The sequence below is a fragment of the Podarcis gaigeae genome, assembly GCF_964106915.1.
Source record: "Podarcis gaigeae genome assembly, chromosome: 6".
Lineage (NCBI taxonomy): Eukaryota > Metazoa > Chordata > Lepidosauria > Squamata > Lacertidae > Podarcis > Podarcis gaigeae.
In genome coordinates, this window is record NC_139682.1 from 44,175,140 (window position 1) to 44,201,190 (window position 26,051).

The following is a 26,051-nucleotide window of genomic DNA, read 5'->3' on the forward strand; positions in this document are numbered from 1 at the left end:
TCGGAATAGTGAATGCCAACCACAACTAATTTTTTGTCCATTTTTTTAAAACAGAGAATGGGGAGAAAACAATCATTGTTCCAAAGATGGTAGGCTTATTTCTCAACCAACCTTTTTCCTGCTCTAATCAAGTCACTCTTAAAAGATGGAGCTCCTCAAGTCTTCGTAAATTAAGCATGTCTTTCGGCTCATCTCTTCTTGATCACTTTTCCAGCGGCCCTGTTCCTTTTAATCAGTATTTCCAACAGCATAATCAGATCCTATATAGTGTTGCACCATGGCATGGGTTCAGGGAAGTGGTGCTGAGCACCACAATCGCACAATCAAGAAAGGCACATGGACTGAATTTTGTTGAGCCAATTGAGGGAAAGGCCTATGTAATTAACACTGTATTCCAATGGGTCTTTACTCAGGAAAAAGTGCAGAATGGAACACGTGTTTAGGATTGCAGCCTTACAGTACAATCCTATGTATGTCTACTTAGATGTAAGTCCCACTGAATTCAATGCTCCAGATATAGAATTGCAGCCTTAAGGATATTTTCCTGGTATTCTTTCCAGTTGGTTCAAATGAGAATTGTTTTTTTTTTTTAATTTTGCTTTTTCTTCATGCTGTTTCCCATATTTTCCAGAGGAAGAACTTGAAAATCGGCGACCTGGACAACTCCCCTTTCCGTTGGGATGGCCAGAGAGGGCTGAAAATGTCCTCCATTTTGAGACAGGGCAAATGGCATTCTTCCACTGACTTAAACACAAATTTAAATCCACATACCTCTACCTGGTAATAGGAGTCATATTTGAAATTTTGAGGAAATAAAACAGAATAGGTCTTTGCTCTCCCTGCCACCCTATGCTGTAAATCATACTATTTCCTCTGCTTTTAAGGGATGAGAAATGTCTGTACCCTAACTGAAAAATTAAGTCGTTAAAAAAGAAGTGATCGTACCCTAAGATTAAGGCTGTGTAAACACTACCAGCTTAAAATGCAGCAAGATTGCCCCTCCTGTGTTTCAGTTCAATTTTGCACATTGTTACACTGCTCTTTGATGCTGTTTGACCACACCAGTGGGTGGGAAAGGGGCAGAGATGGCCTCACCTGATGTGAATTCCCTGGGTGCTTTCCCACCTCTCTGCCCACCCCCAACTCTGTGCAGCTGTCATCTTACTTCTAAACAAATGTAAAAGCATAGGATTTCAGCCTGACAGAGCAAACCTGTTCATGACTACCCAGAAACAAGTCTCATTGAGTTCAGTAGGGCTCTGGCTATTCCCAGATCCCTTCTTCCCCCTCACCAAGCCTGGGCTGCAAGCCAAGAGCATCACTGCCCTGTCTGGGCGGCAGGAGCCCAGCGCGGAGGCAGAAACCAGGTTGCCATTATTGCTGTGATCATCTCCCCATACACCCCTGGTTTTGAGAAAAGTGGGTGGGAAGTGAGGTGCTCCTCCACCCATGCTGATGTCAGACATGTAGGACCACCTGCCCACAGGGAACCTGAATGGAATATAGCTACTGTTTTCAAGTCAGATTGTAGCTGGTTTGGGGTAGAACTCATGAAACGGCAGTATTTAGCAAGAAACTATGGGCTACCTCTTGATCATAGGTAATGCAGTGTGAATACACAGATTCAAAAAAACAACCCAGCAGTGGGAGCACACTGGAGCCAGAGTATAAACAGTAATATATCCACAGCCACAGCTGCCAAAGAACTCTTCAAACCATCAATATTTTCTTCCTTTCGCGTCCCCTTCTCTAGACTCCAGTCAGTATTCCAAATTTCTTTATGTTTGTTTTGTTTCAGTCTGCTGGTGTTGTTTTTATCTGCTGTGGTGATGTTTTTTAGAGGTGTTACAGTATTGTGTTTTAGATCAGTGTCTCTCAAATGGTGGGCCAAGGACCGCTCATTGCCGCAATCCACCCAGATTTCTGACTGTATGGTCGCCTTTTGGTTGGACTGATGTCAGCACCAGCAACTCCCAGCATGGCGAGTAAAGGTGGCTGAGAAGAAGAATGGGAGAGGGAGAGGAGGACTCCCTCCTCTGAGGGGAAAATGCCAGAGAAGGCAAAATCAGAAACAGATAAAAGTTCATTATTTTTAAATAGTAAACCGGGAGTAGAAATGAATGGCTTAAGATAGTGAAGGTGTTACAGAAGGAAGTGCAAGCAAAAGAAAGGCTAGAAGAAACTAGCAGTGTGAGAGGAGAAGAGAATAAATTTCAAGAAATGAATAAAAACTGAGAGCCATGAGGTGGAGGCGAAAATATATATGTTTATGTTTGAACCACCCTGAGATCTACAGATGAGGGTGGTATACAAATTTTAATAACAACAACAACAATAATTTGAAACACCTCTATACTTAGAGCTTTTGAGTCAGCAAATTCTTCTTAAAATAGGAAGCTGTATTAAAATCCTTCCCAAGCTAATGTTTGTATTTAACATGAGGAAAGATGACTACGGAACTCTTTACCACAAGGAAAATGCTGTAGCAAAGAATTTTGTGATTTCCAGTAGAAAATGATGCCAGTAATTGTCAGCTGATTATGCTAAACGCTGTCACCATTTTGTAACTTGACATGGCTCCAGCTGCACCATTTTGTGACTGGTAGGCCTCACAAAGTTTCAGTCACTTCAAGTAGGCCCTGGAGACAGAAAGCTTAAGAACCCTCATTTTAGATTGTTTGTGTTATTGTTCGTTATTAACATGTTTGGGGCTACCTTGAAAGGGGCAATCCTGAAAAGCGGCCTTGAAATAAATGAACCACAAGATTTTGAAAAGGTGATATGTCACTGTTATGTATTGAAGTACTCACCCTGGCCACCAGGAGTATCATGTATATAGTTTTCACTCAGGTCCATGTCAGTTACTTTAGGTGGGAAACCCTGTGTTGTTGTTGTTACAATGTTGACAGCCGACTGCCTATAAAAGCTGAGCTGTTTACTGTTCAGTTCAGTTCCAGCTTACTATAAAGAACCATTTGGAAAAACCTCTGTGTCGTCTGCTTTGTCAACCCACTACTTAATAGTCACCTTTTATGTATGGGTCTTGGTTACATTCCCATGGATGCTAGAGGTGTGTCTGATGCTTTATTGTCTCTTGCTTAAAGTGATACTGTTTTCTTTTCAGCTTTGCTTCTGGGAGCACAGAGGATCCCAGTTATGTTATGCTGACATTATGCCAATTTTTGTTTGTTTTGTAAAATTATTAGATGCTATCACTTTCTGGAAGTTGTACAAGATGTTGGTGTTCCGGCAGCATACCAACGACCATGGGATGGCTCTGCCAGGCAACAAATTTGTTGCGGGGGGGGGGGTAGGATTTGTGGAGAGACGCTGTGTGTTGCGCTAATGTACAAATATTCCTGGACATTGTTTCAATCCAGAATTCCCATCCAAAAGAGTGTGACTAACTTCCTCAAACCACAAAGACAGACAATTCTCCTTTCAGCCACATTTTCCTTTCAGTTGCGTTCTGCCCAGATAAACTTTTCAAATATGAAGGTGCCTAAGTAAATGTATATAAGTGAGATGCTTTCATTAGCTTAATAAACCAGCCCATCGCCTAGTTGGGTATATGTGTCGAGGGGAGTTGGTGAGGGTCTTTAATCCCCGCTTTTAATAAATAGAAGACATTCTAGTCATAATAAAATGTGTTTTACACTCAAAGGGGGAATGGTGGGGGGCAATTGGCTGGGTAGCGCTGGCTTCTGAGCCCAAACAATGAGGTTAAGAAACATAACTGTAACGCATTAGTAAATTGACAATGAAATTGCAGTTACTTCACTGGCTCTTTATTAAATAAACACAGCCTGAAATGGACCTGTCTGCCCTGGAGGTATTTGTATAGGGTTCATATTACTAACTCAACACTGCTGCTAACACACACTCAGGCACTGCATACCCTGGCATGCAAACACATTCCAGTACAGCCTCTGCAAGGTGGAGCAGACCGCCCTTTCCCCTTGTCACTTTTTCCTTTACATTTCAACCTCAGATTTTACAGCCTTTGGCTGCGACTCCGGCATCTTATCCCTCCAGATTTTAGCTCCTTTGGAGACTAATAGAGAGAAGTCTATGCAGGATTACACGTGCCAACAGCACCTTCCAAGACCACCCCACTAATGAAACAACACACACACACACACACACACACAGCCTTACTCACACAACCAAAGAAAAATGTCTTCATCTACCACAACTCCTTTATGTGGCCTTTGAACGACAGCAGCCAACGTATGCCATGACCCGTCTCGCCTTCCCACACAGAAATCATTTACACATGCAGCTGTCCATACTCTATATGTGCTACGCAAAAACTGCCCATCTACACAAATTCTAAGGGCTAAACAAGATACGATGTGGGCAATCCATGATCATGTTGATACAAGGAAAACAATAGGTATATAAAAACCCTGGGTGCCAGGATCCAAGTTTGGGGCAAATACTCTTTGCTGAGAGAACCCTAGCAGAGATTTAAAATCACAAAATATGCAGCATGGAAATATAAGCTGTTAGACTTTTAAAATATGCTCTTGTGAGTTCCAAAACTTCCCTCTTCCTCTAGCATAGAGAAAAAGACCACACATTTAGCAAGTTAAAAATGGTTTACTTACAAACTCTCCAAAGGTCAGATTTATGTACTTTTTCATACAGCATTCTGAAAAAGTTGTACAGGCAGTGAAATTTGGCTTAGTTACAGTGGTGAAATACTATTGGTATAGGGACTCAAGAGTGGCTTGTAAGAGCCATGCAGTCTGAGCTGCAGCAACCTGCTCAAACCTCCTCACACGATGAGCTTTGTGCCTAGACTGAGGTACAATAGGCTTGACTACCTTCCTCCCAAGGTGAGAGGAGGTGACCTAGCTAAGCCTAGTAGGACAGCTTACTCTATGGCATTAACCCCTTCACACATTAATTTGACTTAAGCATGTTAGTTATATGAGGCTGGTTATCCCACAGATCAAAAATAAGCAAATAAAGCAAAGTTGGAATAAGCAATTTAAAAAGAGGCAAGCATATGGTGCATGTGTGTCAGGGACCGTGCTGAGGAGGGCTGCACTAAGGAGGAATGGTGGGAGCCTCCCCTTCCCCTGGATCAGGATCCTGAATCTTCCCAGGAGCAGGAGGACAGTATAGATTTGGAACAGTGGTTTGCAGAGGGACATCGTTCAGAAGGCAGAAGCTGGGAAGTACTGGGTGGTGAACAGCTAGGAGAAGAAGAACTGGGGGAGAGAGAGAGTGTGTTGGCAGACTCACTGTTGCTGGAAAGTGTCCATCCACTCAGCCCAAGGTCAAGAAGAGCAGATAAGGTGGCAGCACAGAAAGCACAGTGGTTATAAGATCAGGTTGCAAGACATGGTAGTGACGTGGATGGCTATGGAGGAAGTGGGTGGAACCCTTAATTGGGAGCACCTTAATTCCTAGGAATGGATTCTTTGTTCTCCCACTGTGATAATTAAAAATTTCTAACTGGTAAGAGACTCTTTTCTCTTTGTTCTGCTTATCTACTGCTAAAGGGGGAGAGGAAGCCAAGTCCCTGAAGCCTGACAATGTGCTTCTGGTGAGAGCAGTAATGCAGCAGGGAGGGAATAGTTTAGCCTCACCCCTCAAAGCAACTATTAGCCTGGCTAGAGGAGAAGAAGAAGCAAGGTATAGGTGTTGTGTGCTCTCTCTTTCTTCTACCCACAAACTGGGCTTCATAGAGTGGGAGATGGGAAATGGGAGATGGGAAAGGTTAAACACCCCACCTGCCAAATGGAGCCCTGCCTCCACAGCTGCTTTAAAGTCATAAAAGGGGTGGGCAGATTCAATTCCACATCTTCCTTATTATGTCCGGTTTGTTCCTAACTCCATAGCTGAACCAGAAGTCCCATAATATACATACTCACATCACAAACAAGCATCATTCCATCTTACACTTATAACCCCAAATTGAAACCTACAACCTTTGTGCTACACATACATGTATAACTAAAGAACATCCACACTAATAGTGTATGCTAAACTGAAGTGGTCAGCCAGCCAGCCAGCCAACCCACCATAAAGGTATTTTATTGTTCTTTGCAAGGCGCTGGCAGGACTTTGGTTGATGGCCATTCTAGAAATGGAAACAAAAAATAAAGCATATGTATCTATATGCACAGCCAATGACCATCTGTTCCCATTCCTGCATATGCAGGCAAGCCAGCTGTCAGGTAACCAAAGGGAGCCACCACCACCATGAACAGTCAGCCTTCCCATACTGAAATGGCCTGACCAAAACTTAGGTGTCTTTCTCATTTGCGTAGATGAAACAATGGCTCTTCGCACACGAGTGCTGGGATTTTTCAGCAGCAAGTGGGGTCACCTTTGTCTGAACAGCTGCCTGATTTGTTGGCTCTGATAATTTTTGCTTAAGGTAGAAAAATATGTTTCCTGTGCGATCACACCTTCATTAAAAATGTCTGCTCCTGTGATAAGCTAGACGGAAAGATCCGGGTCTCTGATATATATGTAATCAATTAGGATTCAGGCAGTAAGTGGCCTATACGATGCATCTTCTAATCATGTTATCATCAAACCAGCATCAGCAACAAAATCATGCCATTACTGACACTATAGCAACATCTCAGCATCTACCTGATTTCCATTCAGTTAAAAGCACAGTTAAAAGTCTGTGAGAGCACCAGATAGTGTGATTTGTATTGCCAGTTGCAATGTTAAACTGTGTTTAAGTCCCATTGATCTGCCTTGGTAGCCCTTCGCTGATTTAGCAGAAGATTATGTTTTGGTTTCATTGGACTCCAGCAAAGAGACTGATAACTAATAATATTTGCTTATAGGTATTGTAGGTCACAAAAAAACCCTGGACCATGTGTTTTGGAGCAGCCTGCTCCTTGTTTCTTTTTGGAAGGGTGCTTGTGAGCAAATTAACATGGTTCTAGATACAGGTAGGTAGCCGTGTTGGTCTGCTGTAGTCGAAACAAAATTTTTAAAAAAATCCTTCCAGCAGCACCTTACAAGTTAAAGGGCCCCCTGACCATTAGGTCCAGTTGCGGATGACTCTGGGGTTGCGCGCTCATCTCGCTCTATAGGCTGAGGAGCCAGTGTTTGTCCGCAGACAGCTTCCAGGTAATATGGCCAGCATGACAAAGCCGCTTCTGGCAAACCAGAGAAGCTCATGGAAACACCGTTTACCTTTCCCGCCGGAACGTGCTTTCAAACTGCTAGGTAGCACCTTAGAGACCAACTGAGTTTGTTATTGGTATGTGCTTTCGTGTGCATGCATGAAAGGTATCTGAAGAAGTGTGCATGCACACGAAAGCCCATACCAATAACAAACTTAGTTGGTCTCTAAGGTGCTACTGGAAGGAATTTTTTCATTTTGTTTTAACATGGTTCTATCTCTGAAATCATTGTTTTAATTGAAGCATCTTATTCTAGGGTACATTCCAGCATACTGCTAAGGCAGCAAAGATGTGGATTGGGAATTTTGATTCTGGTGGTCATGCATATTGTTCTGCAGTACTGTAAGTACTTAACACCCGATAAGATTTGTAGGGAAGTAGCTGGTCTTTCATATGTTATACATGAATAAATATGTCCATTCTTAGGGTGATGTCACTGTGCAGGAAAGAGTGAAAAGGTGAAAATCCGGACACAAAAGTTGTTGAGTTTTGAGCTTTTTTAGCAAAGTTGTTGAGCAAAATCTTTAAAAAACGAATAAATTTCTGGGCTATTTTTAAGGGGAAATGCCAAAATCTACACTTCTGACATGGGGTGCCATATGTCCGGATTTTCCCGGACATTAGCGTAGTGATTTCTGCCTGGACACTGTTTTCAACGGCTTAATATCATCTATGTCCGGGAAATTCTGGGCGTATGGCAACCCTAACATATGCTTAAGTCAAAGGGATCACTAATAGTCCCTACTGTCGGGGGGGGGGTACAGTGCAACTGCAGTTACAAAAGTTTGCTGGACTCTGTGTCCTCTGCTTTCTGCTATTAGCCTTTTCTTTGGCATTTCCATGACATAGAACAGATAGTGGGCAACATAATGGACATCCTTCCACTCATGGTATCATTTTGCTGTTAGCCCAAAGGCCTTGTCAAGGAGGCTGGAAGTGTCACAAGTGTTGCAGTACACCACAATATAACATGCTAATTCCCTCAGTTGTGAGATTCTTTTATTTAAAGCATGCCCCTTATAATTAAGTGAAATGTTTCCTTACCTCCAACAACAACTATGCTTTACAGAAGCCAGTAAAAACAAAAGACCTACAATAGTGTGTGTGCATGTCTGTGTTTGTTTGTTCTATTTATCAGTTGTCCAATAATGACGCACACTCTCTCTGGGCAGTGTACAATAATAATAATAAAGCAGATTAAAATCACAGTTATGAATGCATGACCCAGTGTCCAGGACAGTAATAGATTTCACATATTGCACTGTGGGTATCAATAAGGTAACAAAGCCAACTGTCTCAGTTTATATGATTCCCTCTTTTTAGTTGCATTATAATCCACATACAATTGAGTTTGTGTTTCCTTTTCATATCCCACCCCTAAATAAGAATAAGTAGGGCTATCTGTATCTAACCTCCTCATATTATTAGTTTTTTAGCTTCAGTTTTTGGAAGGTAAAACTCTAAGAACATTTGACTATATAGTTACCAACTGGAGAGGTTCTGGCTGATGTTTTTGCTTTCAGGTCATTTGTCAGAAGTGCAAGAGGCAAAGCCAGTTCCTTCCTACCAACAATTCTGTCGCCCTTCCTCTGTGATATATCTTACACCTACCTGCAAGTGGACCATCACATATATAACATCATGGAAAGCAATTCCGTATCTACTAGTGCCACTCCACTAATTATTTTACAGTATTTGTTTTCTAGAGGAGATCGTTTTCGATGGCAACTGTTCACTCGTTTAGCTTCTGAGCATCAAAGATGGTTTCAAATGTTAAATGTGCAAAAAATGAAGGTGGCAGGGGTGGCACATTTGAAGCTATAAATTCCTGTGGTTGCACAATCTGTTTATTGGGATCATACATAGGTCAGAGGTCAGGACAAGCCACATCTCAGTGAAAGAACACCTGCTTTGCGTGCAGATGGTCCCATGTCCAATCTCTGATTTTTCCAGGTAACGATGGGAGACACCCATGTCTGAATGCCTGGAGAGCTGCTATCAGTCAGTATAGATGATATTTGAGTTGGATAGACCAATGGTTTGACTCAGTAAGCAGAGGGTAGCTTCCTATTTTCCTAACATTGGAGAGGAAGTGCAGAATGTGTCCAAGGGAAGAGAGAAAAACTAATCTCTCACTGCCCCCAGTTTAGCATGAAATACGTTAAAGATGGTAGTCCTAGCTGGGCTTGCTTCAAAAGGATTCTAAAGAGGGAAAGAAGAGAAATATACTTCCCCCTAAAGATGCACATTTATTAAAATTGAAGTGGAGGCAGGGAACAGCAAAGTGATTAAGAGAACGCAGGGTCCATGAATGGTCCCTCTGCAGTGGAGAAATATGCCACAGAGGCCTAGTTTCTCTGAAAGACATGGTACTAAAGGTTTGTTTGGCAGTCATCCCCCTTCCACCCTCCATGTACACAGAGTGACCCCACAACTTGCAGATTGAAAAGCCATACAACCTGGCTCAGCTTGACTCAGTCAGTGCCATAGTTTTTTCCATCTTCTGCTGGAATAACAGGTTCCTGAGGGACAATGAAGCCAAATTTTTGTTGCTTCTATTTTCCTCCCCGTTATTATTTTAAAAAATTAAAGCAGATGCAAGGCAGACATTGCTACTGATCTCACATGCCTGGTCTAATTGTTGTGCTGTGGTTGCTTGGCCCATATGAGATGATGGAAAACTGTTTCATCAGCATCAGGTGCCGCTGTCGAGACCAGCCGGGCTCTAGTTACACTATCAGCAAACGTTATAAACACATAGGCACATTCCAAATATTTATCCCACATGAAATATCCCATCTGCTATTGAAAGAAATGAGGGGGAGACTTTTTCCTTCTTTCTTTCTTTCTTTCTTTCTTTCTGTTAGCTAAATTAAAGAAAAACTCAGGGTAGAGCTAGTATCTGAAATGGAGGCAGCACAATTATGACGGGGTTTGTACTACAACTGCAATTTCACTTTGTGGTAAGGTTGCCATCACCAAGTTTTCAGATCTGGAAGCTGCCATCCCTTCCATTCATCCTCATGAAATTAAGGCTGCAATCCTATGATGAACTCTATCCTGGGAGTCAGTCCCACTGAACTCAATGAGATTTACTTCTGCAGACATGCAGAGGATTGTAGTTAAAGTTTATTTACGCTGGTTGGAGATTTGGTCAACCTTAAAAAAATATATATATGGTTTTGTTAACTTTTAAAATAATATTGTATTACATGGTGTATCCATGTTTTATTATAAAATGAAACAATGAAGACACTGAAAATGTTTTATTTTTCCATCTAATGTTGTAGCTGACCTAAGCCAATGGCAACAAAGGGATGCCACATCAAACAAGGGAGGATTCCCAAACCTTCTGGGCCAGATCCTCAGCTCAAGCTGATTCCCACAGTATGACAAGTCAGAAAGACTAGCACAATATGAGTTTTTGAGTGCAGCTCTGACTACGGATATGAAAGCATGCCTTCAGAATAGGTGGGGTCCATGTGTTATTTTTAGCTCGGCATAAATACAAGAGCAGAAGCATTTCGGTCCCGTCCCCCCGACCCCAAGCCAGAATTTCATTCCATTTGCAACCTGAAAGTTAGAGTTGGAGTAAACTTTATCATGCTTAATATTCCAAGGATCTGACTCAAGTTGGCTACAGCTATAAAAGGGAAGCGTGCAAGGTTATAGCCGGAATCTGTCAAGACGAAGTTTGCTCCTTTTAATCATGGGAGAGGGGCTGTTTCCTTAGGACTCCCTCCCAGTCCCTCCCTCCCTCTTTCCTTTCTTCAATAGATGGTGTAAACACCTGCAAGTCTCTCTGACTTCAAGGAATAGCTCCAGGTGTCCCTCTGCTCCATGCTGCTGCCAAAGTAACCAAGCAAGCTGTCAGCATCAATGCATCTCTTAACTGTCTTCAGATGAGTAACCATTCAAGAGAAAGTCAAAATTGATTCTTAATTTAGTGAAAACCATCTCGGGTCACAATTACAATTGACATCTGCCCAAAGAATATCTTAACAATAACACGCCACATCTGTAGCTGGCGTAGAGTTACCAATTGACCAAGAGGGTGGGGGGAATAAAAATAAAGTGGCCAGGTCTGTTTTTGTTCTTTTAACAGCAGCTTGATATGCAGAAATTAGCAGGTGACACTTTTCACAGCAAGGAGACTGACACTGACTTGCTGGCATCAGCAGATCACAGAGCTGCTATTGTACAGTTCTTGGTTTAAAAGTTGGCAACCTAGGCTGATGTACACTGACTTCAACCATGTTCCACATGCAATTAAATTAGAATCACAGAATTGTAGAGTTGGAAGGGACCCCAAGGGTCATCTAGTCCAGCCCCCCTGCAATGCAGGGTTTGTCTTTATTTCTGAGTTATTTAACATAGTATGATTCTGTAGCAATAATACTGCAATGGCACTTTTGCGAATAAGGCATAAACATGGCAAGACACCCAGTGCTTTCAAAGTTTCAAGCAAGTAGTTCAAAGTGCATTTGAAATGAAGCTGTGTACACATTATCGTTTACTCCAGCTCCAATGTGTTCCCTCTGCTGATGTTTGTAGCTGGGTACACATGTTGCCACAATCCTTATGTATCCTGTATTCTCTTGAGAAAGACTTCTGTATGATTCCTTCCCCCCCACCCACCCCCCGGTCAAACCAGCTTCCATTCAGTTTGAAAACAGAAGCTGTGGCTAAGCTGAGGTGTGTACATTTGAGACAGCCGTTGCGCATGTGCGGATGACAGCTTCAGTGAATTGGAGTTCAGCGCAGGGAAACAAGCCAGATAAATGTGCTTTGGGTGAAGACATCCCCACTCTCTCTCTGGTATGCACAGCAATGTAAAAAAGGACTTGAAATGCAGCAGGGGGGAATAACCTTGCTGTATTTTAAGCCGGTAAAGTCACAGCGCCAGCCTTAGTGAGGTCCCCTGTGAACATGCAAATCACTTGCTAAGAATACTCAGGTTGGTCCACACTTCCTGTCAGTCCACTACAACAAAGGCACAAGCTGCATGTTACCTGCTTGTTTTCCCCTGACGTTTTTATTATTAATGCAAGGCAGTCACAAGTAGTTTTAGGATGAGTGTAGGATTGACAAGGGGAAAAGGCTGCTTTACCTTCCACCTTTAGCCCAGACAAAATTGCCCCTCCCCCAGCTGCTCTCCCACCCCCAGTGTGTGTGTGGGGGGGATACACATGGGTCACGGATGCAGCACCAATGGGCACAAGTGTACCTACCAGTACCTCCCATGGTGCATTCTAAAGGTTTCAGCATATATTCTCTCAAAAATGTTCAACTTCCAAGAGACTGTTTGCTTTTCCTGCACAGTTCCTGTTAGCTTAAGCCTCTCCTACATTGAAACATGCGCACATTTCATTGGATGCCTGGATTGTTAGGAGCAGAGGAGAGGTGCAAAGGGTTTCTCTCCGTGAGTGAGTGTGGCAGTGGCTGATTTAGGTGCCTTGGCCCCCCACCCCACCCCAGTTGATGGAGATGACTGATGTGCAGAATGCCAGCACCATTTTGTGGTTGTGTCTATTTTTCTGTCTTTTTACATCTGGCAGACATTTTGTGTTATGCCACACACCCCATGGCTGCCTTTTTGTGACTGGCACCCATGGCACTTTCTCAAAATTCCAGCTGTGTCCAAAATGGTTGGTGACCCCTGCAGTACAGAGTCACTGTATCTTATCCTCTGTGGATGGAAAAAGGCAGTCTGGGAAGAGTGAATTTGAGTAAACAAATGGTGTATGTATGTGTGTTTGGGGGGGGGGAGGTGTTAAGCAGACTCTCCCCATCCATAGTTCTCTCTGTTCAGCCACTTTCCCTGCTTCCTAAGGTGGTCTCAAGGTTTGACCCCTGAGGAAAGTTCCATCAAGGGTGGCCCCTCATATATTGGTGGGCCTTGGCAGACTAACCAGGCCCTGGTATCAGCAGAACACAACCCTGCTTGGCAACTTGGAGCCATTTTAATTCCCATAATGCTCCTTGAATGATTCTATGTGGGAGGCATTAAAAGTCCAGGAGAGGGAAGGCCTCAGTTCAGAATTGGTCACTGCTGGGGCAATAGAGTCCTGGCAGCTGACCAGGATCCCACATTTTGATGCTGGACCTGTTGCCTGCTTAGCCCAACTCCAATTATCTGCTCAACCTAAAATCATATGTTGGGTTTTTGGAAAGAAAGAAAAAGCTTAGAAAAACTACCCCTAACGATGGGAGTACAAGATCAGATCTGTACAGTAAGGGCAGCGGTGTAACTAGAATGTTCTGATATCATGTATTGTGCTTTTTTTAAAAAAAAAATATGGATGTTTTTCAAGCTATTTTAGAACCATGTGGGAGTCAGCAAGGATGTACATGGAGAAAACAAGTAGTACATTCCTCCTTTCTCCCTCTTCCTCTGTCCTTCGTAATGGATCAAACTCCAGACTTTACTTAGCAAAAAATGACTTTTCTTAATCCATTTCCTGAGGTTTGTTGTGACTGCAATGCATCTTTGGGAGCCCTGGCAGGCAGTGATGTATATGTGTTAAACAATGGCTTTTAAGTCTTAAGCTTTGGAATAAAAGGTATATACATCTCCAGCTGAAAATATAGAAGTGCAATTAAGTGCAGACATCTTTGATTTTAGACCATAGACCTGATTCTGATATGGGCAGCTTCACTTATGTTGCTAGTGGCAGCCGATGGGAGTTGTAGTCCAAAACATATGGAGGGCACCAGGTTGGTGAAGGCTGTTTTACTGCCTAGAATTAATTACTTGGCTCTGCAAATATAGTTTGTGTGTGTGTTGTGTGTGTGTGTGTGTGTGTGAGAGAGAGAGAGAGAGAGAGAGAGCGCCTTTGCCCTCTATATACTGTTACAGTCTAAATAACCATTGGCTGAACCACATGTTGGTTATTCTGGTTTATTGTATATGTGCTCCCAAGTCGACATAACTATGAAAATAGTACTTACGCTTTTCCAAAATTCCTCCAAGCCATTCAGATAAACCAGACTGTAACTTGTACTGAACTGTATTTCACGCCTTTGAAATTTAATTGATGAAACACTAAGATTCTGAAGCCCCAGTGTCTGTGGGGAGGAGAGGGACAGAGATGATCCTTTTGATAAATGTCATTATGGTAGATTTTGTGGCGAACTCACACATCCTCTAAGCCTGAAAAGAAGAAAGGCTGCATTGACACACAGAGAAGTAGGCTGCTTAAAGACATACATAGCCAGAGCGAGGAATCCACTATGGATCTATATTCATGCCCATTTTGAAAGATATACAACTTTGGTGAATAAAATTAAGGAGCAATCAGTACAGTACTGCCTATTTCTATGAGAAACAAGTTGCACAGAGTGCTGATTGGTTGGCACTTGTAGCAGTCACAACATCCACCCACCCTACACACCACCACTACCCACAATACCTTGCCTGGAGCAACGTTTCAAGATGGATGGGTGTGTGTGTGTATGGGAGGTGGTGGTTTTTTAGTACTGGACAAATATCTAACTGGATAAGCAAGCAAAGCATGCAAATTATGTCATTAAAGTAGGCAACTGAATACAGTGGTACCTCTGGTTACCTATTTAATTCATTCCGGAGATCCGTTCTTAACCTGAAGCTGTTCTTAACCTGAAGCACCACTTTAGCTAATGGGGCCTCCTGCCGCTGCTGCGCCACCGGAGCACGATTTCTGTTCTCATCCTGAAGCAACGTTCTTAACCCGAGGTACTATTTCTGGGTTAGGGGAGTCTGTAACCTGAAGAATATGTAACCTGAAACGTACTGAGGTACCACTGTACCACGAAAGGAGAGGGGAAACAAGATGGAATAAAAGGGGGAAGCGAAATGCCTAGGACCAGAAGAACTTTATGAGAAACTATACCTAGATTAAGCTCCAGCCCTTTTGGACTCAGGATCCAGCTTTGGGGAGAGGAAGCTGGCTGTATGTGAGATCCTTCTAACCCCTGGATCTAGCAGGTGTTAAAATATAAGCCAGGCTAGCTTCCTGTGTTGAGGTGATCGCCTGGGTGATGGGCCATTAAGGGAAACAAAGGAAAGGGGCTCTGGGTAAGATGGAAAAGGAATGGGACCGCTCCCTCAACTCATGTTGTTGTTGTTTAGTCGTGGCCGATTCTTCGTGACCCCATGGACCAGAGCACGCCAGGCACTTCTGTCTTCCACTGCCTCCCGCAGTTTAGTCAAACTCATGCTGGTAGCTTCAAGAACACTGTCCAACCATCTCATCCTCTGTGTTCCCCTTCTCCTTATGCCCTCAATCTTTCCCAGCATCAGGGTCTTTTCCAGAGAATCTTCTCTTCTCATGATGTGGCCAAAGTATTGGAGCCTCAGCTTCACGATCTGTCCTTCCAGTGAGCACTCAGGGCTGATTTCCTTAAGAATGGAGAGTTTTGATCTTCTTGCAGTCCATGGGACTCTCAAGAGTCTCCTCCAGCACCATAATTCAAAAGCATCAATTCTTCTGCGATCAGCCTTCTTTATGGTCGAGCTCTCACTTCCATACACCACTACTGGGAAAACCATAGCTTTAACTATAGCTTTAACCATAGCCCTCAACTCATAGTTAGAAGGAAAAAGCCTGAGTTTAGAGTTTCATTGCAGTGATGTGACCTAGAAGTAAAGCAGCAAGCTGCACATGGCCAAAGCAAACTTTGAGAGTAATGTTTGATCTCTGTGGCTATGGATTTGGAGTATTAATGCTGTGAAGCCCTCCATCTCAGGCTCAGGTTGTATATGCATCACAGGCTGTTTTGCCTAAATGACCCTTGTGGTCCCTTTCAAACTCCACATTTCTTTGATTCTGTGATATGTGTTGTCAGGACTGCCGCTAGGTCCCAGCTCACAGAGGACCAACGCCCAGTGGATATTATATACAAAAGTCTTTATTGAAGTTTAGTTTCCATTTCCAAGCTCTGGGCGCGCAGGCCCACGTCTTAACGCTACACCGGCTAAGTCCCCTCTGACTCACTGCTCCACCCACACCAGTTTAAGATTCTAGCCCGGCTCCACCTCTTGCGCTGCTCTTTCCTGCGTTGGGTCCTTCTGCCCTCTGGGGTTCCCTCCTTCCTGGACTCCTCTGACGCGGAGCCTCCTGAGTCTTGCCCCTCCCTCCGGCGGGCTTTAGGACCTGGCTCCCTTCCCGGGCTCCCCGCTGTGCCGCGCTCCTGTACATTTGAACTTGGCGCGCGCGCCCAGCCGGTGACTTTCCTTCTGACCGTTTCCCCGCTTCCTGATGTGGGTGTTGCCAAACCTGACTCCTCTCCTCCCTCTGGTGGTGAGGACACTGGTCCCGACTCCTGGGACTCCCCCTCCCCACTGCGCTCTGGTGGAGACGCTGGCCCTGATCTCCAGCTGCTGTTCAGGGACTCCCCGCTGGCCCCTCCCTCTTGAGGTTTCTCCCTTGGAATCTCCCTTGCTCTGGCCACCGGCGCTCCCTTCTGTGAGTCCTCCGATTCGCTAGAGAGGCTTGTGGAATAACTCTGGCCACTGTCACTGCCTGCGCCCCCCTCGTACTCCTCCTCCTCACTCTCCATTTGCTCCCCCTCCTGTGTCTCTCCTTCTGAACCCCTGACATGTGTAAATAAACCATATATCATAATGACACCACAATCTCTGCTGTGCCTCATTTCCTGAAGGAAACACGAACCCTGGAGCTCTAGAATGGATAGTCCTAGGACTCTGTGATCCAGCCCAACTAGCCTCAGTACAAAACCATTCCCCATGGTGGTTAGAATGCACTTTGTTCCCCTTGAATGGTATTTAAACATTTCTCCATACCCCCCCCCCCCACCAAAGCTGCATACTTTCTATGGTGCTGTACAGGAGCATTTTCTGAATTGGTGCCCTCTGAACGTTGTTTGACTCCAACTCCCATCAGCCCCAGCCAGCATAGCCAACAGTCAAGAAGGATGGGGGGTTGCATCCAGAAACATCTTGAGGGACATCTGGTTGGAGATGGCAGTTGTATAGAATTTGGGCTCTTTAAGAAGCTTGAGGGTTTGTCCAAGTTCATCAGACAATTCAGGACTATTCAGTTTGTGTTCAAGATGAACAAGTGGTTAAGTGTTCAGGGTTCAGATAAACTGGCCCGAGTTGGCCGTTATTTTCAGTAATCTGAATCCTTTTTTTATTATTTCTTCTTGTACATTCCCCTTTCAGGTGTCAACCTCACAAAGCACACATTTAATCTGCACTGTGTATTTATTTTAATTGTGTGGATTTTCCTTTTTTCCGTCACCCCAGGTTATCTTGGCTTTGCTTTAATAATGTCTTATGTTGGCTAAAACAGAAACAGAAAGGGGTGGGTGGGTGAGCGAGTGCAATGTGGAAAAAGAGAGGATTTTTAAAAGAGACTTTTGGCAGCAAAAATCACAAAGTAACAAGATTTTATGGACAAAAACTCACCCAATAAGCTTTACAAAGGCTTGTGCTCTGAAAACTTTACCTACCTTTAATTATATGGATGACATTTCAGGCATTCAGCTTCCTCCCCCCCCCCCCCATATTGAAAACACCCATTTAACAAAAAAAAAAAACTTTACAAAATAGCTGCAACAGAACATTTATTTAGTATAAAGTAAATCTTATAAAAATTCAATTGCAAAGTAGCTAAGGTATTTGAATTTTAAAAAAATAGGGAAGAATCCCAAGAAAGAAAGTATTTGATGGCTAATAATCTCATTTCAATATAATAGGACCTTTCTTTTGCAAAGAGCAAGACAGGTTAAAAGATATAATTATGACTTTGCAAACTCTCCCAAGTGCTGGAAGATCATCTGACAGTTCTGATCCCGGGCTCAGCTCTCAAAGGGGAAAAAGTCTTTGTCTAGTTACAGAGTTAAAGAGACAGGATCCCTATTCCACTCTCTGCCTACATTGCAATTTAACTGTCAAAAAAATCCAAGCTGCAAAATTGTCTTATTCCAACACAGCATAAGAAAAAGGAAGAGAGAGAGAGAGAGAGAGGATTGAAACTGACCTGTCAAAAGCACCCTGTTTAAAAATGTATAATATATTTTAAATATTTTTTCAGGAGGTACTTAAAGGTTAAAGATGTGCCAAAGAAGTAGGACAATTCCCCCCCCCCTTCCTTTCACAAAAGTGTTTTAAAACAATTAAAAAAAAATTCATTTCAGAATTAGGGATCATCCACATACAATCCCCTAAAGATAAAAAAGAAACACATTAGAATCACATTAATTCAGCTTTTAAATATATATATATATATATATATATATATATATATATAGTAAAAATCCCTTTTTCAATGGAAGAAGAACTTTAAGAACATTTAATAATGTTTTCGTTGTCAATTTACAACAAGGTGGAGCTGAGTGTCGGGGAGAGAAGAATCTTTGCAAGCAGTGCAGAGGCAAAGAATGGGATGGAGACAAGAGCTTTGACATGTCGACTACGGCATGTGAGGCAGTTTCAAACTCACTATTTCTTTCCCCCACCCCAACGTTTTCTTCCGTTTTTCTTTTTTAAAAAAACATACACGTTTCGAAGAGCAGAAAGGAAGAGAGAATGATATGTTCTTTGCCAACTTTGCTCAGAAAGAATGCGATTCCCTTCTTTAGCTTTTGCAAATGGTTAAGCCATTTTTGTTAAGAAAAAAGGAAGAAAAATAAATCTGAGAGACAGATAAGGACAAATGATACTGCTTGGGAGAGAGCAGAGGTATATGAATGAAGGCCTGTGAAAACTGATCAATAGGAATCAAAGCAAAGAACGAACGATGATGATAAGAGCAACACTAAATCTATCCCGAGCTGTCAGGGAATTCTGCACTGTCTCCATCCTCACAGCCCCTCTGCTAACCAAGAGAATGTTTTTGGCTTGGAATAGGATGCTATGTATTCTCCCACATATTCAGGATGATAGGGACTATGGCTGTATATACACCCACCCACCCACCCATTTTATTCTGCATCTAGTGTGGTTGGGGAAGCAATGTACACATGACATTAGCCACAAATTCCTGTCATTTCTTAGGAAACACTGCATTTTGATGCATTTATCCCTAAACTGGCTTCGATCCGAATTGAGAAAAAGCATGACCTAGCTGCTTTTTAAGCCAGTAACATGTACAAAGCCTCAATTTTACCATTTTATGAATGTGTCGGTTTAATTTTGATTGTGAGGTACCCAGAACTTTTTAATGGGCAGCAAAGAAGAACAATACATGAAGGGTTCGAGCAAGCAAACAAGCTCATTCCTTCTTGGGATCAGCTGGCCTTTCGCCTTTTAGCTGACACAGGTTTTTCTCCTTCAATGGACAACAGCATGTGTGTGGCAAATGGCCACCAGGAGAACAAATTCAAACAGCCTGCGTAGATTCCTCCTCCCCACCCCCACCCCCGCTTGCCTCACCTCATGGCATGCAAAGTGGCAATCAGTGTCCATAGTGGCCAGGTCACTTAACATGATTGTGATTCATCGTACATGCATTCATTCTGTGCAGTGGGCGGCTGTCATAGTGGGAACTGGTCCTTAGTCCCACCTTATCAGAGTAGCAAAACAGGCTGCAAAAATCTTCAGCCATACTGGAATAAATGCAAATTGAGTAGACATACATGCTTCTTCTAGTTGCATTGGAGGAAGCACTAAATTTGAAATTGCGTGAGTTTTCTCTTTCAAGCCAGGTGCGATGCCTTAATTTAACACTAATACTTCCCCACGCCCCACTGCTGTGTGCTTGACCGTACTGGCCTCCAACAGAGTTGTACCAGATACACTTTGAAAAACACACACATTCAAAATGCAAAGTTCATCCAGAATCCTTCTGAATAATTTTACAGGTGAATTTTGTTGACAGATCTGGATTCTTCATGTAAAACGTATTGACATTTTGGAGCTGACAGCTTCCAGTTTTCAGGTCCAGAATTCACAAAATTGGGTTTAGGTCTGAAAATATACCAAATTATGGGCTTATCCACACTTACCTTTCCTCCTCACTTTCCAGGCACAGTCTGGTTGCTAGTCTTCTGTGTGATGTGTTGGAGGGATCCTTCTCCCGAGTGAATTCAGGGTCTCTCAGGGACAACAGAAGGATCTAGAGCTTCACTGAGAGAGGCAAAGCTACTTGGACCCCCGGAGGCTGATGGTTTCCCACAAAGATGCAGCATCTCGGGGGATAAGGGCTCCAGCTCAGCTCCCCAAGGCCCACAGCTCACACCTGGCCATGGTCAATGGCCTTAACACCCTTATGGCCCTTATGACCTTTGAGTAACTGATCTTCCTAAAATAAAGCATGACATACTATTATTATTAATAATAATAATAGGTCAATCTTGCACAGCTTTGTGCTGTAAATACACTTATCAGGCGTACACTGCTTAGTCTTCAGTGAAGAGTTGGACTTTCTTTTATTATTCCAATCAAGCCATTCATAAAACTATTACTGCCCATCAGGGACTGAGATGAAATGGTTGCCTTATATTTGGCAGTGGCATGTGGCAAACAGTTTTATGTAAGGCTTCCATGCTGTGTGGAGGGTAATTTTCTTCAGAAAGCCAAGAGAAAGGGGTCAGTGGATTTGCAGAGTTTGGGGGAAAGTGCTGGAAGACATTTCTCACACCACCTCCAAATCCTGAAAACACAAACATCTCCACAAACTTCCTTGTCCACATATATATCAAGCTGCGCACTTAAGATGATTTCAAAGGCAAAAGTAGGCCATGATTATTTTCCCCTTGACCTACATTGGACCTACATTAGCTATAAGCCCAGAATTGATCTTGTTTATGTGGGCTTGGTTTTCCTGAAAATAGGACACAGTGCCACAAGTCAAAGACATGAGACCCTCCCCTCCAACTGTATGAAGAAGAAAATACAATCTCTATATTATTTTCAATGAAATCAGGAACAATTCAAAGTAAATGGATACATTTGAATTCATTTAACAGCCATACATAATTCATGGTTCTCTGTGTAACCCTCTGGTTTTGCACATCAATATTTAGCACATCATATGCCACATGAGCTAATCATGGATATGGCCAGGGCTGTGCAGAGTTTGTGTGACGTCCGGGATGGGAGTCTTGTCTGGGCCGGACAATGTACAAGCCTGGCAGGGGGCCCCAACCAGCTTAGTCCTCTGATGCTCAGGGCAAATGTACCCAGCTGCCCCCCACCCCTGTACAGGTGTGGATATGGCAAAAATAACTGGGTATGTGGTGAATCCAGTTTCTGCTTCATTCAGAGCTTGCCACATATATCCTGAAGCCTTTATCCCACTATACTAGTAGAGTTGGGTGACACAATTCCTGAGAAGCAGACGGGTCAACTGTCTAAGACTTCACAAATTATAGAAAATATGACCTTCCATGTTTCCATCATAGGCAGAATGGGTGTATTTTTCTGTAGCTTTTGAAAGGCATTGAAGTGCCTGGGAGATATGGTTGACTGGTATGACCAGACATATGTTTACCCAGTGCTTTATTTCAGGAAAAATAGGTGTCGCAACTCACCAAGAAGTTCTTAACAGTAAGTCACCAGCCTACTGTGGTGCCCACCTGAGAGGTGCCAGAACCGTGCTCCAGCTGGGGGGGGGGGGAGGCACTGCGTTTACCATACATGGGTTTTCAAACATGCAAATAACCTACAAGGGAGAGAGAGAGAATATATTGTCTTTTGCTTGCAATGGGTGAAGCTATCATGAAAGTCACAGCTCCTCCTAAGGGCTATTTTTCACATTCCAGGGAAAGAAAGTTCCCTATTCAGGCCAGCCATGTCTTTTCTGCAACATATGCATGTACATTTTCTCAAAACATATGGCAAGCAAGGCTGTAGGAGCACCAGAAGATCACAGTTCCTCGTGCCATGTGTACCTTGTGTTTTCAGATCCACAAATATCCTTCAAATCTTATGAGCTGTCAACCTGTGGTGGAAATGTTGGACTCCATCTTCAATGTAACATTGTTTGAACGTTTTGATGTTTGCCGCCCTGGGCTCCTTTGGGAGGAAGGGCGGGATAGAAATTGAATACATCAAAATAAATGTACATCAGCTCTCCATCCCAGGCTGGCTTTCTGGCTGACGACTAATTTATTATTCATTCTGGTCTAGCACTCCAGCTAAACTTTCTTCAACAAAGCGAAACATCTGGGCCACAAGAATCGAACCGTTGTCCCTCAAAACCTAAACTATGAGTCAACTTGAATAAGCGCACGTGAATAGATTGGCTGTCCGCACCTGAGAGGAGGCAATTCCCATTCTGGTTGCTGCTAACCCATGCGGCTCAACAGGGTGATGATCACATGTGTGCCCTGCACGAACATTTATGCCATGTATATTGCACATGGAATGATTGGCCATGAGTAGTCATGATGCCTTTTTACACAGCCTCATGTACCACTGTCTGTGGAAGGGGTAAGAAGTCACTAGATGAGTGTGTGTGTGTGTGTGTGTGTGTGTGTGTGTGTGTGTGCACGTGCAAATGGTATAGAGTATGACTGAGAGGAGCCAGGGTGCCCTTTGCCTTCATAAGCGATTCACATTCATGAGTGCATGTATGTCCAGTCTGTAGGTGTGGGTGGTTAGCCGTGTGACTAAGCAAGCTGATCGGCGGATGTACAAGTGGTAAGTGCGCTTGGGTGAGTATGCTGCCCTGGCATGTGTCAGGAAAAGGACAGGAGGGCCCAGACAGGGTCAGGGGCTAAGGTGCACTCAGAGGCCACACGGCTCGGCTGCTCCAAAGTGAAGGAGATCGGGTTTCAAGAAAGATGCGGAGCCAGGGGCTGCAGGGGGACAGGAGGTGGGCTCTGCTGGGCTGTTTGCATTTCCCTGGCAGGCAGAAGAAGTCAGGTTTAAAAGAATATCCTTCCATTTAGGAGTTTGTTTATTGTTCTTAACTAAGCGGCTCAGACAGGCAGCCTGGCAGCCCCACATCCACATGGACTTCCCAGGGAGGGGATCAGAGGAGGTGCAGCTTTCCAAACCGGGGGCACAAAGAGATTGTTGTATGGCTGCATCTGAGGAGGGGGCAGAAAAGGTGGGTGAAAGGAAGCTTTGCAGCCCAAGATCATGGGAGAAGGCATGTGCTAATGCATTTAGGACATCTGTTTTGGGGAAAACCTCCGGAAAGCTTTCTTTTAACACTTCACAGCAAGGAGTTCCACTGGTTAACCAAATACAACCCCACTGCTAGCACTCAGCATGCAGCATTTGGCTTCATTAGTGTTCTTTTGCTTTTGAAGTCACTCTGGTCCTTGGGCACTCCTCTTAAATTCCTTATTGGCTTATTCCATTGGCCAACATGCACGTGATGTCTGCGCACACAAATATTCACCCACCTCTTCAAATAACAATATGCTTAGTATTTACTCATTTAAAGCTGCGGTCCTAAGCACACCTTGGGAATTAATGCCACAGTCCTGTAGATAGTAACTCCCATTGACATCAATGGAGCTTACTCCAAAGTAAATGGGTATCAGCGTGCAGCCTAAATCACACTGAACCCAATGGCATTTACTTCTGAACAAATCTGCCCATTATATCAGGAACCCTTGCAACAATCTTGAAAAGGCAGGTCAGTGTTGCTATCCCCATTTTACAGCTGGGAGACTGAGGCTTGAGAAATGAAAGCTTACCTAAGGCCACTGTGAGCCAGGGAATCCTTGTTCAGACCTCAGTCTCTTAGCCCCTCAGCTATGCATATTGTGACATGCTGTTTCCTTTCCTACCATTAAACCATGGCACTCTTTATTTCCAACAAATGGCATCTCTCCAAAGCACCTTTCTTTCCAGAGTTTCTCCCAGATGTTTCTATATGCCGACCCGTCATTTCTCTCCAGTATCAGGGTACACATAGCTTATAAGTAATGCTTGTTTGCTTTCACTTCCTACATCTGCACTAACACCTAGTGGCTGGTTGGCTCGTAAATGATATTTTTTTCCTTACAGGAAAAGCACACACACATAGGACATCACGTCTGAAGTGCTGCAGGAGAGGATTTGGGGCTGTTTGCCAGAGTTACCTGGACTGAGCAGACAATATCGGGAGGCGTCAATCCAGAGACATTCGCACATTCCGACGTGTGAGTGTGTGTGTGTGCGCGTTTGTGTGAGGCGTGTGCATCCTCCGCACCATTGTAGGGGCGTGTGTTCTCTCTGTCATAAAAGCGAGGTCAAGAAAGTTCACTCCGTTCAATGATATCCATCAAGCTCGGGAGGAGCGCGCTGGGGTGAAGAATCCTCCGGAGATCTCACCAGTCAGTAGCCAGAGAGGGATGGGAATGGGGAGGAGGGAGGTGGCTGATGAGATGGAAATAGCCACATGAAGACCAAAAAAAAAAAAAAAAAAAAAAGAGGGAAAGAAAATAGCTGTAAATGAAACCAGCCAGATTCCTGCAGCCAAAACAGGAGACAGGAAACGCTCGCTTTTTAGATTATTTATCCTAAACTCTAACCTATGGGCCACACGCTGGCTCCCTAACTGGGGAAGGCTGCTCCACACCCTTTAGGCTCGGCCCGCTGCAGCCAACTTCACCCTCACTTGATTAGAGCACAACAATTCTCACTTCTGTTAGCAATTTGTTGCCAATAACAAACATCCTGCAGCGAAGTGGACCGGCCGAAAGAGGCGCCTGTTTCCTGCAGGCACGGCGCCCCCACCTGGTGATCTCCGTAACAGCACGATGGAGCGAGCGGCCAGTCCGATTTCACCACCGATTCCTCTTCTCATTCTCTCCCTTTCACCACCTCCGCCCCCCTCTCCTTCTTTTATATCTTATTTTACTCTCTGCGTGTCCCCCCCTCCGTCTTTCATTATCAAAGGGGATTTGGATCTTTCTCCTTCCCACCCCAAACATTGCCTGAGCTATCTTTTCCCAAATCATGTCACTCACACGCAGCATTTCCCAAGCACACTTCTTTGGAAAGAAGTCCCATCAAAACCAGCCAGGCAAATATCCCCCTCTTTTTTCCCTTTTCTTTCTTGCAAGAGACACTACAGGGCAGCTTTGAACCTGTCTGGCAAGATTTGTGCTACAGGTGACAATCGCGGTGCGTTTGGGGTAGAAGGAACAAAATGTATATAGATTCAGTTAGTGTTTTACATTTGCATGAACTGATCTTCCTAAGCAAACACTGATTTCGGCCTCAGACATGAATCTAGCCCAGTAAACATGACCACTGGAATGTAAACTCGTTGAATTTTCCCTCCCTCCCTTGGCAGTGGGAACTGGCTTTTTTGACTTGGATCTCATTGGTTCTAAGATTCTAGGGCTCCGTCAGAATAAATGTGCCGCCCCCCGCACTTTAGGGAGAAGCTTCTCTTTCTCCTGACCCTAATATTTTCCATATGAAGAAACCTTCCTGAAGCTGCGCACTGCCCTGCCGGTGAGTCTTAGGCCGGTTAGAGACGACCCTGGGATCCTTTAATCCTCTCTTTCTCTTTCATCCTCAGCCACAGCTGGACGCCCCATTGATGTGGAACAGACCAAACACCAGGCCTCTCACTAAGCTGCTGCTGGCTGCTGTGGGGCCTCTCTGCTTTACAATACAGCCAAGGCCACTGTTCTCATATCTCTGCAAGCTCACAGCCCTGTATACCCAGAGCTCAGCCATACATTCAGCCTGCGCCGTGGCCTCCTCCATCTGTAACCCCTGAACAAACACAGCTTGTCCTCCAGCCCCCAATTCAGATCGGTCCATCCAAAACCTTCCCCCACCCCCCAGCTATAGCCTCCCTGCTTCTGTGCTTCTGTGTGTTACTGAAGTCACAACTCTAAAAGCAGGGGTGCTTTTCTTTAAAAACATTGTACCTCGAATTTTCCCCCTTGCCTTGTGCTTACTGACTAAGCAACCAATTTTGTGCTAAAATCCCTACCCTCTAAATGTTTGAACCAAGAGGCGTTGCAACTGGTTCCATTTCTATG

General features: G+C 44.0%; 1 long non-coding RNA gene across 1 annotated transcript; it reads left to right on the plus strand.

Annotated features, from left to right (window-relative positions):
* Nucleotides 1-659: 659 nt before the first annotated feature.
* On the plus strand, nt 660-25,985 carry LOC310847848. The gene is made up of 4 exons (XR_014566054.1): nt 660-1,759; nt 7,420-7,505; nt 24,076-24,209; nt 25,580-25,985. It is a non-coding gene; the product is annotated as an uncharacterized lncRNA (long non-coding RNA).
* Nucleotides 25,986-26,051: the final 66 nt, after the last annotated feature.